The sequence below is a fragment of the Felis catus genome, chromosome C2 (assembly GCF_018350175.1).
Source record: "Felis catus isolate Fca126 chromosome C2, F.catus_Fca126_mat1.0, whole genome shotgun sequence".
Lineage (NCBI taxonomy): Eukaryota > Metazoa > Chordata > Mammalia > Carnivora > Felidae > Felis > Felis catus.
In genome coordinates, this window is record NC_058376.1 from 83,384,218 (window position 1) to 83,397,684 (window position 13,467).

Genomic DNA, 13,467 nt, shown 5'->3' on the forward strand with positions numbered 1-13,467 from the left:
TTTCTGTTCTGGCACTGTCTGCCAAGCACTATGTTAGGCACTGAGGATCAGAAAGGAACAAAACCGTTCCTGCCCTTGTGAAATTTACAGACAATCTGATCTGAAAGGCTAGGAAAGGCTTCTCTTATCCTGAAGCTAAGACCCAAAGAGAGAATAGGAATTGGGGAGGTAAAAAACAAATTTCATAGAGAAAGAAGTAGGGTAAGAGGTCAGCATGAATGGGTCAATATTCCCCTGATTTTGAGGTCTAACCCTGAGAAAGGGGCATAGTAGTGTCCAGCTGACTGGGGATTGGGTGGGGCTAGAAACCCACTTCCCCTAGCCCAGCTTAGAAGGCTGAACAATTCTGGCAAATGTCTCACATTGAGCAGGGCTCAGGAGTAGGGGTATTGGGGAGGGAGAGGATGATGCTGCTAGTTGTCCACACCTTGCAGATGGTGTGCCAGAAACCCAGACTTCTCTCGATGCTCCCTGACAGGCAAAATAGCATGGTTGAGAGCCATGGATGGGACAATGTGCCAGGGACTAGGTGATCCTAAGCCAGGGGCAGTGGTGGATTGAATGGCAGGGAATGGCTGGAGAATGTGACTAAGACCCCAAGGATGAGCAGAGCTGAAGCCTCCAGCAAGAGCAAAAGGGTTCCCAAGTCAGCTGATGAAAGGAGCAGGGATTGGAGGGGCTGGGGTGAGAAAGTGAGACATCTGAATTTCAAGGTGCTGAAGCAATAGATCATGAGCTTGCCAGTCAACAACCTCAGGGCTGTGGTGATCAGGAGTGACTAGGGAGCAGAAGCCAGTGAGGACCCTGGCTACAGCTCTTAACTCTGCACACAGATCTGAGACCCCTCTGGCCACTGCTTCTAACCTTCCCTTTGATCTTGCAGGCCATCTTGGGAAGTCAAGGTGTGGAAGGGAAAGTTCTGGCAGGACTGCAATTTTAAGCTGACAGAATATTTACCTCAAATGAGATCTTTTAAGACCAGATAACTTTAACTGGCAAGTTTAAGTTCAGCCCAGTCCCCAAGAGCAATGACAGCCTCTGAAAAAAAAGTTTGCCTCATTTAATAAGAAATAACATAGCTACAAATTTCTACACATATGCACTCAGTGTGCACATTTTCATGACAGAGATAAGCTCTATAAAGGAAATGGGCATAGTGAAGACAGCACAGCACAGAGGGAGCACATTTAATATGGAGGTAGAAAAGGCCTCCCTGAAAAGACATTAAGTGAAACCCTGAAGGCAGTAGAAGCTGTTTGGGCATGATAATAATGCCTAAGACAAGGTAAGAAGAAAGCCCAGGGTAACTTAAGCAAGAGTAAAATGGCTGGAGATGAGGCTGGGAGCAAGATCACACAGGAGATGGTGTTAAGATTTTGATCTTTGCCATAAGAACAACAGGAAGTCATTAAAGAGTTTTAAGCAGGGTGTAATGTATTTTATTTGCCCTTTTAAAAAGATTGCTTACCTTGGTGAATGGGTGGGGATGACTGGAAGGGTGTGTGAACAAAGAAGCCGCTAGACAGTTAGAAAGCAATTTGAGTCCCCCAGACGAAAAATGAAGATGGCTTACACTGAACAGCAGAGATGGAGGGAAGTAAATAGATTCAAGAATTGTGGACAAAATACCAAGAGACTTGGTAATGAATTGGGGAGAGACTCAACTCTGCTAAGTCAAATGCACGAAGAAAAACCGACCCAATCCTTTAGGCAGACACAGTCCTGTACGCTGGAGGTTGGATTTCAGGCCCCTCCTTAGCCAGGCCTCTTCAGCCCGCATTCACCTGCACAAGTGGAGGTAGGCCTGGGAGGAGAAGATCAGAAGGGAGAAAAATGGAGGGTGGCTCCCAGGTTTCTGGCATTGGCAAACAGTGGATTTGCTGAGATGGCTGAGTGCCATTTACTGAGAAGAGGGGCAGTGGAGGAAGGACAGATTTTGTGTGTTGGGGATTGGGTGAATCAATAATTCCCTTTGGGACATTTTAAGTATTCCCCTGACAAGATGAAACAGGCATCCCTACATAGGACCCTGGGGCTCAGAGGAGAACTGGTGGGTGGTGCTGTCAAAATACCATTTAACAGGTAGTTGGTGAGAGTTGGTGAGATTGCAATGAAAGTACAGCAAAGGAAACAATCAACAAAACTAAATGCAGCCTATGAAATGGGAGATATTCGCAAATAACATATTGGATAGAGGGTCAGTATCCAAAATCTATAAAGAACTTCTCAAACTCAGCACCCAAAAAACAATTAACCCAATTAAGAAATGGGTGGAAGACATGAATAGACATTTTTCCAAAGAAGACATCTAGAAAGGGGCACTCAGGTGGCTCAGTTGGTTAAGCATCCAACTTTGGCTCAGGTCATGAGCTTACAGTTTGTGAGTTTGAGCCCCATATCGGGCTCTCTGCTGTCAGTATAGACCCCACTTCGGATCCTCTGTCCCCCTCTCTCCCTCCTCTCCCCACTTGCTCTCTCTCTCTCAAAAATAAAAGAAGACATCCAGATGGCTAACAGACACATGAAAAGATGCTCAACATCACTCATCATCAGGGAAATACAAATCAAAAGCATGATGAGATACCACCTCACACCTGTCAGAATGGCTAACATTAACAACACAAGAAACAACAGGTGTTAGCAAATATTCGGAGAAAGGGGCACCCTCCTACATTGTTGGTGGGAATGCAAACTGCTGCAATCATTCTAGAGAACAATATGGAGGTCCCTCAAAAAACTGAAAATAGAGCTACCCTAGGATCCAGCAATTGCACTATTAGGTATTTACCCAAAGGATACAAAAATACAGATTTGGAGGGTTACCTGTACCTCAATGTTTATAGCAGCATTATCAACAATAGCCAAACTATGGAAACAGCCCAAATGTCCATCGACTGATGAATGGATAAAGAAGCCGTTGTGTGTTTGTATTATATGTAATATGTATATATAATATATAATGGAACATTACTCAGCCATTGAAATAATGAAATCTTGCCATTTGCAATGACATGGATGGAGCTAGAATGTATTATGCTAAGCAAAATAAGTCAATCAGAGAAAGACAAATGCCATATGATTTCACTCATATGTGGAATTTAAGAAACAAAGCAGACGAATATATGGGAAGGTGGCGGCGGGGGGGGGGGGGCGGGGGGAGAGGCTCTTAACAGTAGAGAACAAACTGAGGGTTGATGGAGGAAGGTGGGAGGAGATGAACTACATGGGTGATGGGTATTAAGGACGGCACGTGTTGGGATAAGCGCTGGGTGTTGTGTGTAAGTAAGGAATCACTGAATTCTACTCCTGAAACCAATATTGTGCTGTATGTTAACTAAATAAAATTTTAAGAAAAGTATAGTTTAGACGGGTTGCGCAGTCATAGCCTACAATGTCACACTTTGCTTTAAACAAGCCAACACTCTGAACGTTGAGAAATTTCACATAATAACCTGGATTTCCCTTTCTGTGAAAAACCAGAAGCTGTATAACCTGGACCCACCTTGGTACAATCAGATATTAGCTAACACTATGTATGTATCAAGCAGTGTTCCAAGCACATCACAAACTTAATCTAGATAACAACTTTCTTCTTCTTCCTCTCTATTAAGGAAGAGAAAACTCAAGCCCAGAAAGGTTGAGTAACTTGTCGGACAGCTAGGAAGTGGAGGAGCTGGGTTGCACACCCAGGCCGTCCGGCACCAGGGTCTGAGAACTTAGCTGCCACGCCATGGATGCAGCTGGAAAGCTGCAGTCCCATTTAGAGAAACCCTATGGCCTTCAGGGGATGGTCCCATCATTCCCCATTGTCTTCCTGCCCGCCCCCATTCCATACTGAGTGTCAGTTGCCCTTTATTGTTTTACTTGCGCTGCTGTTTTCTGATGTTAGAGAATTATTTCTCTATACCGAGTAGAAAGTTAAAAATATTAAAATTGAGATGTCTAACTTCTGTGGGTAAGAATTTAAAAATCATTTGTGAAATTTCTGTATGTTATCTGATCAGATAAAACGGGTAAAAACAGGTTAATATTCAGATTAAATATGTATGAGAAACTCTTACCTATGTTTCCATGCTTCTGATACAATCATACTTCAGAGGTGATCTCTTATTCTCAAGTATATAAGATTAAAATGATAGAGCCACGGCAACTAAAATGTTAAATAAGTTTTAAATTTCAAACAGTTTTATTTAAATCAGGCTGAGATCAGGGAGATCTTGACAATACACTTAAACTTATTTTCAAGTCTCAGAAAAAAATATAGTCAGTTTGGGGTCTTATAGCCTCTCAAGCGGGAAAAGCAAAGGTGGGAAAGGAGAGAGAGAAAGGGAGGTTGGTGGTTTAGGTTGCTCACTGGTCTCTTACTCAGTAAAAGTGTGGGAGGAAAATGGCAGATATGGATGTTTAATGTAAAGTATGAATTAAAAAAAAAAAAACTATTATTGAAGTTTGTCAAGTAGGTTCCAAGAGCATTGACACTGACCCAGGATAGTTGGAGGGGCCTTACTCTGGGAGAAGTGCCAAACAGCTTTGTGCAAGGCTCCAGTGGCAAGGAGCCCTATGGGCAGACTGAAAGCAGCAATCAGGGAAACAAGGAAAGTCTGAAAGGATGGTGAACTCAAAATTCTGCCTGAGGCAGAAGCTGGCTCAGGTGGAAAATTGTTGCTAATTTCTGACCCGGAGATTCAGGTATCCTGGCCTACTCCCTGGGAAATCCACCCACCCTTCCTAAAATTAACATGAGTGGAGCCCCAGAGCCCTTAAGGTAATGACGTTCCCTTATAGGTTGCAGATACTAATTAGACTTCTTAAATGAGAATCCCACTTCTTTACAGCCCCAAGCAAACTGTTGTTAGTGCCTGGGAATTACATTCAGGCAGTTAAAAATAAGTGATTATTGGGCACCTGGCTGGTTCTGTTGGTGGAGTGGGTGACTCTTAATCTCACGGTCGTGAGTTCAAGCCCCACATTGGTGTAGAGATTACTTAAGAATAAAAAATCCTGGGGCGCCTGGGTGACTTAGTCTGTTAAGCATCTGACTTTGGCTCAGGTCATGATCTCATAGTCAATGAGTTCAAACCCTGTGATGGGGCTCTGTGCTGGCAGCTCAGAGCCTGGAGCCAACCTGGGAATCTGTGTCTCCCCCTCTCTCTGCCCCTTCCCTGCTTGCGCTCTGTCTCTCCCTCTCTCAAAAATAAATACACATTTTAAAAAATGTATTTTTTAAAAAATGTGTATTTATTTAAGGAAACTCTACACCCAATGTGGGGTTCGAACTCATGACCCCAAGATCAAGGGTCACATGCTCTTCTGACTGAGCTAGCCAAGCGCCCCAAGAATAAAAAATCATTAATAAATAAAAATAAATAAATAAAGGACTATCCCCAAACAAGAAACCAAATGTCTGGTTGGCCTATTTGAATTTTGGCAAAACTACATCCCATCCTTTTAGATCTTATTGGACCATACCATAACCCAAAAGAAATCAGGTAGTGTGCTTTTTTTTTTTCAAGATTTTATTTTTACATAATCTCTACACCCAGCATGGGGCTCAAACTCACAACCCTGAGATCAAGAGTTGCGTGTTCTACCAATTAAGCCAGCCAGGAACCCTTAGTGCTTCCACTCTGTGTGGATTATGCAGTTACCATGGAATACAAACTTTGGGAATGGGGAAGATGATGCAAGACATGTTTTCATTCATGCAAAAAAAGGAAAAAAAATTTTCTTTTTGCCCTGAAAGGAAACTTTCTATGACTGGAACTGGTGGTTGGGTCCTCTGTGTTTGTTTCACATAAAAATAAAGCCTCTAAATGTGGCTTTACTTGGAACTCTAAATGTGGAGAAATTGGAACTCTCATACATTGCTGATGGGAATGTAAAAGGGTGTGTAGCCACTTTGGCAAACAGCTTGGCAGTTCCTCAAAATGTTAAACACGGAGTTACCATATGACCCAGCAGTTACTCTCCTAGGCAAATATTGAAAAGAAGTGAAAGCATACGTCTACATAAAATTTGTACATGAATGTTCATTGCAAATTTTATTGTATCTCAATAAAGTTTTTTTGTTTTGTTTTTGTTTTTGTTTTTGTTTTTAAAGAAGTCTCTGAGGGGTGCCTGAATGGCTCAGTCAGTTGGGCGTCTTACTTCAGCTCAGGTCATGATCTCATGGCCGGTAGGTTCAAGCCCTGCATCAGGCTCTGTGCTGATAGCTCAGAGCCTGGAGCCTGCTTCGGATTCTGTATCTCCCTCTCTCTCTCTCTCTCTCTCTCTCTGCCCCTTCCCTACTCACACTCTGTCTCTCTGCCTCTTAAAAATAAATAAATATTTAAAAAACTTTTTTTAAGTAGTCTCCGAGCATAGGTTAAAAATTTCTGACAATTACTTGTAAAGGTAAGGCAAAATAAATACAAAATTTCCAACCAACCAATATGAGTCGGTTTAGGTGGAATATAGATCATGTAAAAAGGGGAATGTACAAAATAGTTCTTCTTTTTTAACTTTTTTTTTTTATTCTTGAGAGAGAGAGAGAGAGAGAGAGAGAGAGAGCGTGCATGAGCAGGGGAGAGTCAGAGGGAAAGGGAGAGAATCCCAAGCAGGTTCTGTATTGTCCGTGCAGAGCCTGATGTGGGGCTCAAACTCACAAACCGTGAGATCATGACCTGAACTGAAACCAAGAGTGGGACACTTAACCACCTGAGCCACCCAGGTACTCTGCCAAAATAATTCTACTTGAACCTCAGGGCAAGTTTTTAAAGCCTGAAGACTTCTGGTTTTATTTTGGTTACATTTCCTTGTCTTTAATTAGCTTTTAGGTGTCCAGGTAATACAATACTGAGATATTTTCATTATTGTTTAATGTTTTTGAAATGAACTTCTGTACTACAGCTCTCTGTTATGAAAGATAAATAATGACACTGGTGCTGAGCTTATTTTCTGACAGAATTTTTAATAACCTTTAATTTCCTTGATGATATTGATGTGTATTATCCTCTGCTAGTTTTTATCAGGATGTTTCCTGGCTTTCTATTTTATGATCCATCTGTTCTAGAAATGCCCCCAAATGCCCTTAGTCAAGAGGTGTAATCCTGACTGTAAATAGCCCTCATCCCCAAATATAATAAGAGGCCTCTGGCGGCCTTGCCTGAGCCAAAACAAAGAATATTGCATATATCAGTTTTCAAAAATCAATTGCTGCTGAGAGTGCTATCCTGTTGACCCTGATGTTAGAAGTCTTAATCTGCCTTCACAATGGCAGATTTGGGGATGTTGCCCTTGTAATCAGTTCTCAGTTCCTCCAATGCAAGTGAGTGGGAGATATCAGTTGAGCAATTTCAGAAGAGCAATCTTCTACAAATTGACCTTGGCAGTGATACAAACCACATGGGTAATAACTTTTATTCTCCAAACATCTCCAATCTCTTATGTTGTATGACCATTATGTTTCCCCTCCTATGCTTATAAAATGCCTTATTCATATGTCCAGAGTAAATGCATCCAGATTTGGTGTTCTCCAACTAAGCAACATATAATGTCGGAACAGTCATAAATGTGCCTCGAGAGGAATTGTTCACATTATAAAAGGAACAAAAGGAGGAGAAACTGTCAGGGAATTTTCCCTGCTGTTTTGTATTGTATTCATTGTAGAAAAGACCAAGTGGAGAATCTGAGCAGAGTTTGTGTATAGAATGAATTCATGGCCCAAAATTCAGGCAGTCTGGTTTTTTTTTTTTTTTTAAAGTTTATGTATTTATTTTGAGGAGGGGGGAGGGCGGGAGGAGCTGAGAGAGAGGGAGAGAGAGAGAATGCCAAGCAGGCTCTGAGCTGTCAGCGCAGAGCCCAGCGCGGGGCTCTTACTCATGAATGGTGAAATCATGACCTGAGTGGAAATCAAGAGTTCGACTCTTAACCGACAGAGCCACCCGGTGCCCCCATGCAGTCTGCTTCAAAGTAAAAAAACAAAGCAACAAAACAAAACACGGTAGTATTGGGTATAATAGTTGGGAAAACTTTTCTTTGACCCTTAACTGTACACTGCTTGTACAATGTTTACATTTACATTTTGCACAAAAGATTTATTTATGCAACAACAAAGGCGTAAGAAGCTGTGCCTATCCTCTTCCCCTTTTGTCACCCTGTCTTCTCCTTCAGTAGATGGCATACAGAACAACTTAGCCGACTTCACATTCATTCCCTACCCACAATCCCTTGTCTTCTTCTATAGAAGCTGGAAGGTTGAACACTCAATTTTTTACCATCCCCTGCAGCCAGGAGTGACCATGTGGCTCACTAGCCAACAAGATGAATCCATAGTTCAGTGAATGAAAAGAGACTCCCAAAGAAGGAGGAGAGTTGTAGCTAGTTTTGCCTTTGCCCTTCTGTCCCTCTAAATTTGGATGTGATTCCTGAAGGTCCAGCAGCCATCCTTCAAATATAAGACCTTAAAAATGGTAGCACAGAAAGAAAGCAGGAGTCTGGGTCTGTAATGATAGTATTGAGTCTCTGTACCAGGTCTAGACCGCCAACTTGCTTTGTGAGAAAAATATCATTTGCTTAAACAACTTGTTGCCAGGTTTTCTATTATTTCTAGCCAAGGACATTCCTGTATGACACATGAGATTTCTTCAATGTGTCTCTTTCCTTATTCTCATCAACTTCTTTGATAATTCTTTCTCAATTTCTATCCCAACCTCCTCTTTCTCTGCCAATGCCTAAATACTGAGGTTTCTAGATCTTCTGTCATTGGTCTGTTCTCATTTCTTGAATACGTTTCCCCAAAGGTACAGGTTGAACTGTCCATTACATACCAATGAGTTTCAAATCTTGACCATGAATTTAGGCCTCTGTTCTGAACCTGGGCCATTATTTTCTTAAATATTTATTTTCAAGTACCTTTAAGACATTTCCCCTTGAGTAGCCCTGAAGCAAATTCAGTCTATCCACAGTTTAATTCATTTTTTCACTAACCACTCAGTTATCTAAGATAGAAACTTTGGAATCTACTCTGCATTTACCCTCACAGATCTCATCCAGTTGGTCTCCAGGTGTTACTGAGTCTACCTTCTTAATTCTTAGGCCAGGTCTCTCTTCTTTCCTCCCTCAGCCATCATCCTGGGCCAGGTCCCACTTTCTCTCACCTGGATTCCCACACCTCCTCACTGGTTGTGTTGCCATCTTGCTCTCCTCATCAAATGCATCTCAGCTGCCAAGCCAACTTTCTACAACACAAATCTGACCACCTCACTCTGCCATTTAAGGGGCCTCCCAATGCTTCACCCCCATTACCTTGGGCTAGCAGTTCTCAAATTTTAGCAATCAGCATTAACTGCAGGACTTGTTCAAACACAGATTGGTGGGATACACAAGATTCTCTTGTGTATCTTATTCCATAGGTCTGGGGTGGGTCCTAAAATGTGCATTTCTTTTTTTCTTTTTTTTTTTTTTCTTTCTCTTTTTAACTAGGCTCCACACCCAATGTGGGGCTTGAACTGAGATCAAGAGTCACATGCTCTACCCACTGAGCCAGCCAGCCACCCCCTAAAACGTTCATTTCTAACAAATTGGGGGATGATGCTGATCAAGGACCATAATTTGAGAACCACTGGCCTAGGTTAAAATTAAAACTCATTAGCATCAGGTTTAAGATCATTTACAATCTACTTTCCCAGTTTCTGGCTGCTGCTCACCACATTCCTGAAATTCTTTCCAAAGTCACCTTGCACTTCTATGGAAAGCTAAGGTCTTAACTCATTCTCTCTCCTGCCTGGAATGCAATCTGTCCTCATTCCTGGCAAATTCCCTTACCAGTTCTTCAAGGAAAGTCCAGCTCTGACCATCTATTTTCTTTTTCTTTTCTTTAAAAAAAATTTTTTTTAATGTTTATTCATTTTTGAGAGCAGGGGAAGGGGCAGAGAGAGAGAGGGAGACACAGAACTGAAGCAGCTCGAGGCCCTGAGCTGTCAGCCTGGAGCATGACACGGGCTTGAACCCACAGACTGTGAGATCATGACCTGAGCCAAAGTTGGCTGCTTAACCAACTGAGCCACCCATGTGCCCCAAGGCCTTCTATTTTCTTGAAGAAGTAATTAATTTACTGCTTCCTCCTCTATACTCTTTGGCACTTTATACATAGGGTACTTTATAGTCTTGCTACTTAAACTGGTCCTCAACAAACACTAGGAGCATCACTGGGAGCTTGTTAGAAATGCAGACTCTCAGGCTTCACCCCAGACCTACTGAATCAGAATTTGCAATTTAATAGGATCCTCAGGTGATTCCCATGCCTAAAGAAGTGTGAGAAGCCCTGCTGGGCAGGGCCTCATGCTAGGCGTTGCGATAGATGGTTTGATGACAGTATTTCCTCTGATTCCTTCAGCAGTGCCATGGCTCATTATTATTGCGCACAATTCGTAGAGGAAGTGGAGGTTGGTAGTAGGCAGAGCTGGGATTCAAACATAGGACCATCTGGCTTAAAAAAACCCTGTGCTTGCTGTGCTATACCAATTGTCTGTTACAGGTCTTCACACATAGCATTGTAATTATCCATCCATAGGTCTGTCTCCTTATCCATGTAAGGAAATGCTGAGCAGGGCAAAGTCTCTGGACTTCAAGGATAAAAACAAGGAAGAACCGGGGCGCCTTCGTGGCTCAGTCCATTGAGCTTCTGACTTCGGCTCAGGTGACGATCTCACGGTTCATGGGTTTGAGCTGACAGCTCAAAGCCTGGAGACTGCTTCGGATTCTGTTTCCCTGTCTCTCTGCCCCTCCCCCACTCTCTCTCTCTGTCTCTCTCAAAAATAAATAAACATTAAAAAAAAAAAAAGGAAGAAACTTTCTCACTGTCAACTCTAGTTCTGACAGCAATTTTGGGTAGGATGGGCTTCTCGAAAGAATTTATATAAATTTTAAAAATATGACAGCTTTGTTGAGATGTAATTCATATACCACATAATTAACCCATTTAAAGTGCACAATTTGGTGCTTTTTAATATATTCACAGAAGTGTGCAGCCATCACCACTATCAGTTTTAAAATGTATCATCACCCCCTCAACGAGCTGCATGCCCATCAGCAGTCACTCTCTATTCCCCCCCCACCCTGCCCTGCCCCGGCACCTCAACTCCAGGCCACCACCAATTTACCTCCGTCTCTGTAAATGGATGTTTCACAGGAATGGAATCGTACAATAGGTAGCCTCTGTGACTGGCTTCTTTCACTTAGCATAATGTTTTTATTTTTATATATTTTTTAAGATTTTATTTTTTAAGTAATCTCTACACCCAATGTGGGGCTTGAACTCACAATCCTGACATCAAGAGTCGCATGCTCTATTGACTTAGCCAGCCAGCCAGGTGCCCTAGATAAGAGTAATGTTTTATTATTTATTTAAAGGTCATTTTTTTTTTTAATTTTAGCTTTATTTTCTTTTATTTTTTGAGAGACAGAGAGAGAGTACGAATGGGGGAGGAGCAGAGAGAGAGGGAGACATGGAATCCAAACTGGGCTCCAGGCTCTGAGCTGTCAGCACAGAGCCCGATGCGGGGGGCTGGAAATCATAGACTGTGAGATTGTGACCTGAGCTAAAGTCAGACGTTTAACCAACTGAGCCACCCATGAGCCCCTTTAGGGTAATGTTTTAAAAATCAGCCATGCTGTAGCACGAATAAGTGCTTCCCTTCTCTTTATTCCTGAGTAAAATCTCATTGTATGGATATACCACTTTTTATTTCTCCATTCTTGAGTTTATAGACACTTGAGTTGCTTCCGCCTTTTGGCTCTTATTAATAATGTTGTTATGAACATTGGATGTATCAGTTCTTGTGCGGACATATGTTTTCATTTCTCTGGTTCTATGCTTAGGAGTGGAATTGTGAGGTTATATGGTAACTCTGGGTTTAAAGTTTTGAGGAACTGCCACACTGTTTTCTAGAGGAGCTGCATCATTTTAAATACTCAGCAGCAGCCAGATGAGGATACCATTTTTTCCACATCCTTGCCAACATTTGTCATTATTTGACTTTTTTAAAAAATTCAACTTATTTAAACTAAAAAGAACCTGTCTTTTTGATTATAGTCATTCTAGTAAATATGAAGTACTATATCATGGTGCTTTTGATTTTCATTTCCCTAATAATGAATAATATAATATTGAGCATATTTTCATGTGCTTGTTGGCCATTTGTTTATCTTCCTTGGAGAAGTATCTATTCAAATCTTTTGCCCATTTTTGAAATAACTTACTTTATTTTATTTTTAATTAATTAATTAATTAATTAATTTTGAGATTGATAGGGGGAGGGGAAGAGAGGATCCCAAGCAGGCTCTGTGCTATCAGCATGAAGCCAGACACAGGGCTTGAACCCACGAACTGTGAGACTCGTTGGGCTTGAACTTCCCCACACTTTGTTTAAAATAAAGTCAGTCAGTTTTACAAGCAGAGTGTTGGGCTAGGGTGTTAGTCTCTAGTCTGCTTGGTATGCCTTTTTTGTCATTGAAACTAACATACCATTGGAGGCTGGCTGGTTGAAGGGTGCCTTGACCTCTCGGTGACACTTACCTGGAAATTAGCCTAGGCAACTGGGATGTGGGGGATGAGGAATGCTGGTGACCTGCCCTTCCCAAGAAGATATCCTTGATTGGCAGCTGGGGTGAGCCCCACCTCTTGACCATACCCACTGGAAGTATAGCTTTTGTCTCATTGATTTGGGGGTGGGGGGTGAGTTTGAGAATGAGTGGCTTAAGTGCTACAGAATCTATCTGTTCTTACTAAATTTTAGTAGATTTTCTTGAATAAATGTTTCATCACTTGCTATATGCCCTTAGGACAATTTCCAGAGACTTTAGATGTTGTTGTTTTTCTTTTCTTTTTTTTTTTTAATTTTTTTTTCAACGTTTTTTATTTATTTTTTGGGACAGAAAGAGACAGAGCATGAACGGGGGAGGGGCAGAGAGAGAGGGAGACACAGAATCGGAAACAGGCTCCAGGCTCTGAGCCATCAGCCCAGAGCCCAACGCGGGGCTCGAACCCATGCACCGCGAGATCGTGACCTGGCTGAAGTTGGACGCTTAACCGACTGCGCCACCCAGGCGCCCCAATGTTGTTGTTTTTCTTAATCATTTTTGCCAATTATAGTTGTTTTGCTGGGGTGTGGGTCCACAAAACTCTTTACTATTCTGGGAGTAATTTATAACATTTTGATGAAAATGGGATCATTGCAGCTGTGGGGATAAGGATATTGGGGGGGGGGTAGAGATAGCAGTAGCAGAGTAAGTCAGGAATAGAAGATTGAGTGGCAATCAATTAGGACTTCCAGTTAGCATAACAAGTGAGAGACAGTAGCTGTGAACTAAACCTGGGGCCACTAAAGAATTTTGGAGGCTTTATAACTTCCCTATTCCTTTGCTTTTCAACTTACCCTTTATGCTTCGCATAGTGATTGTCAGTCATACATAAACATTCATTACCTA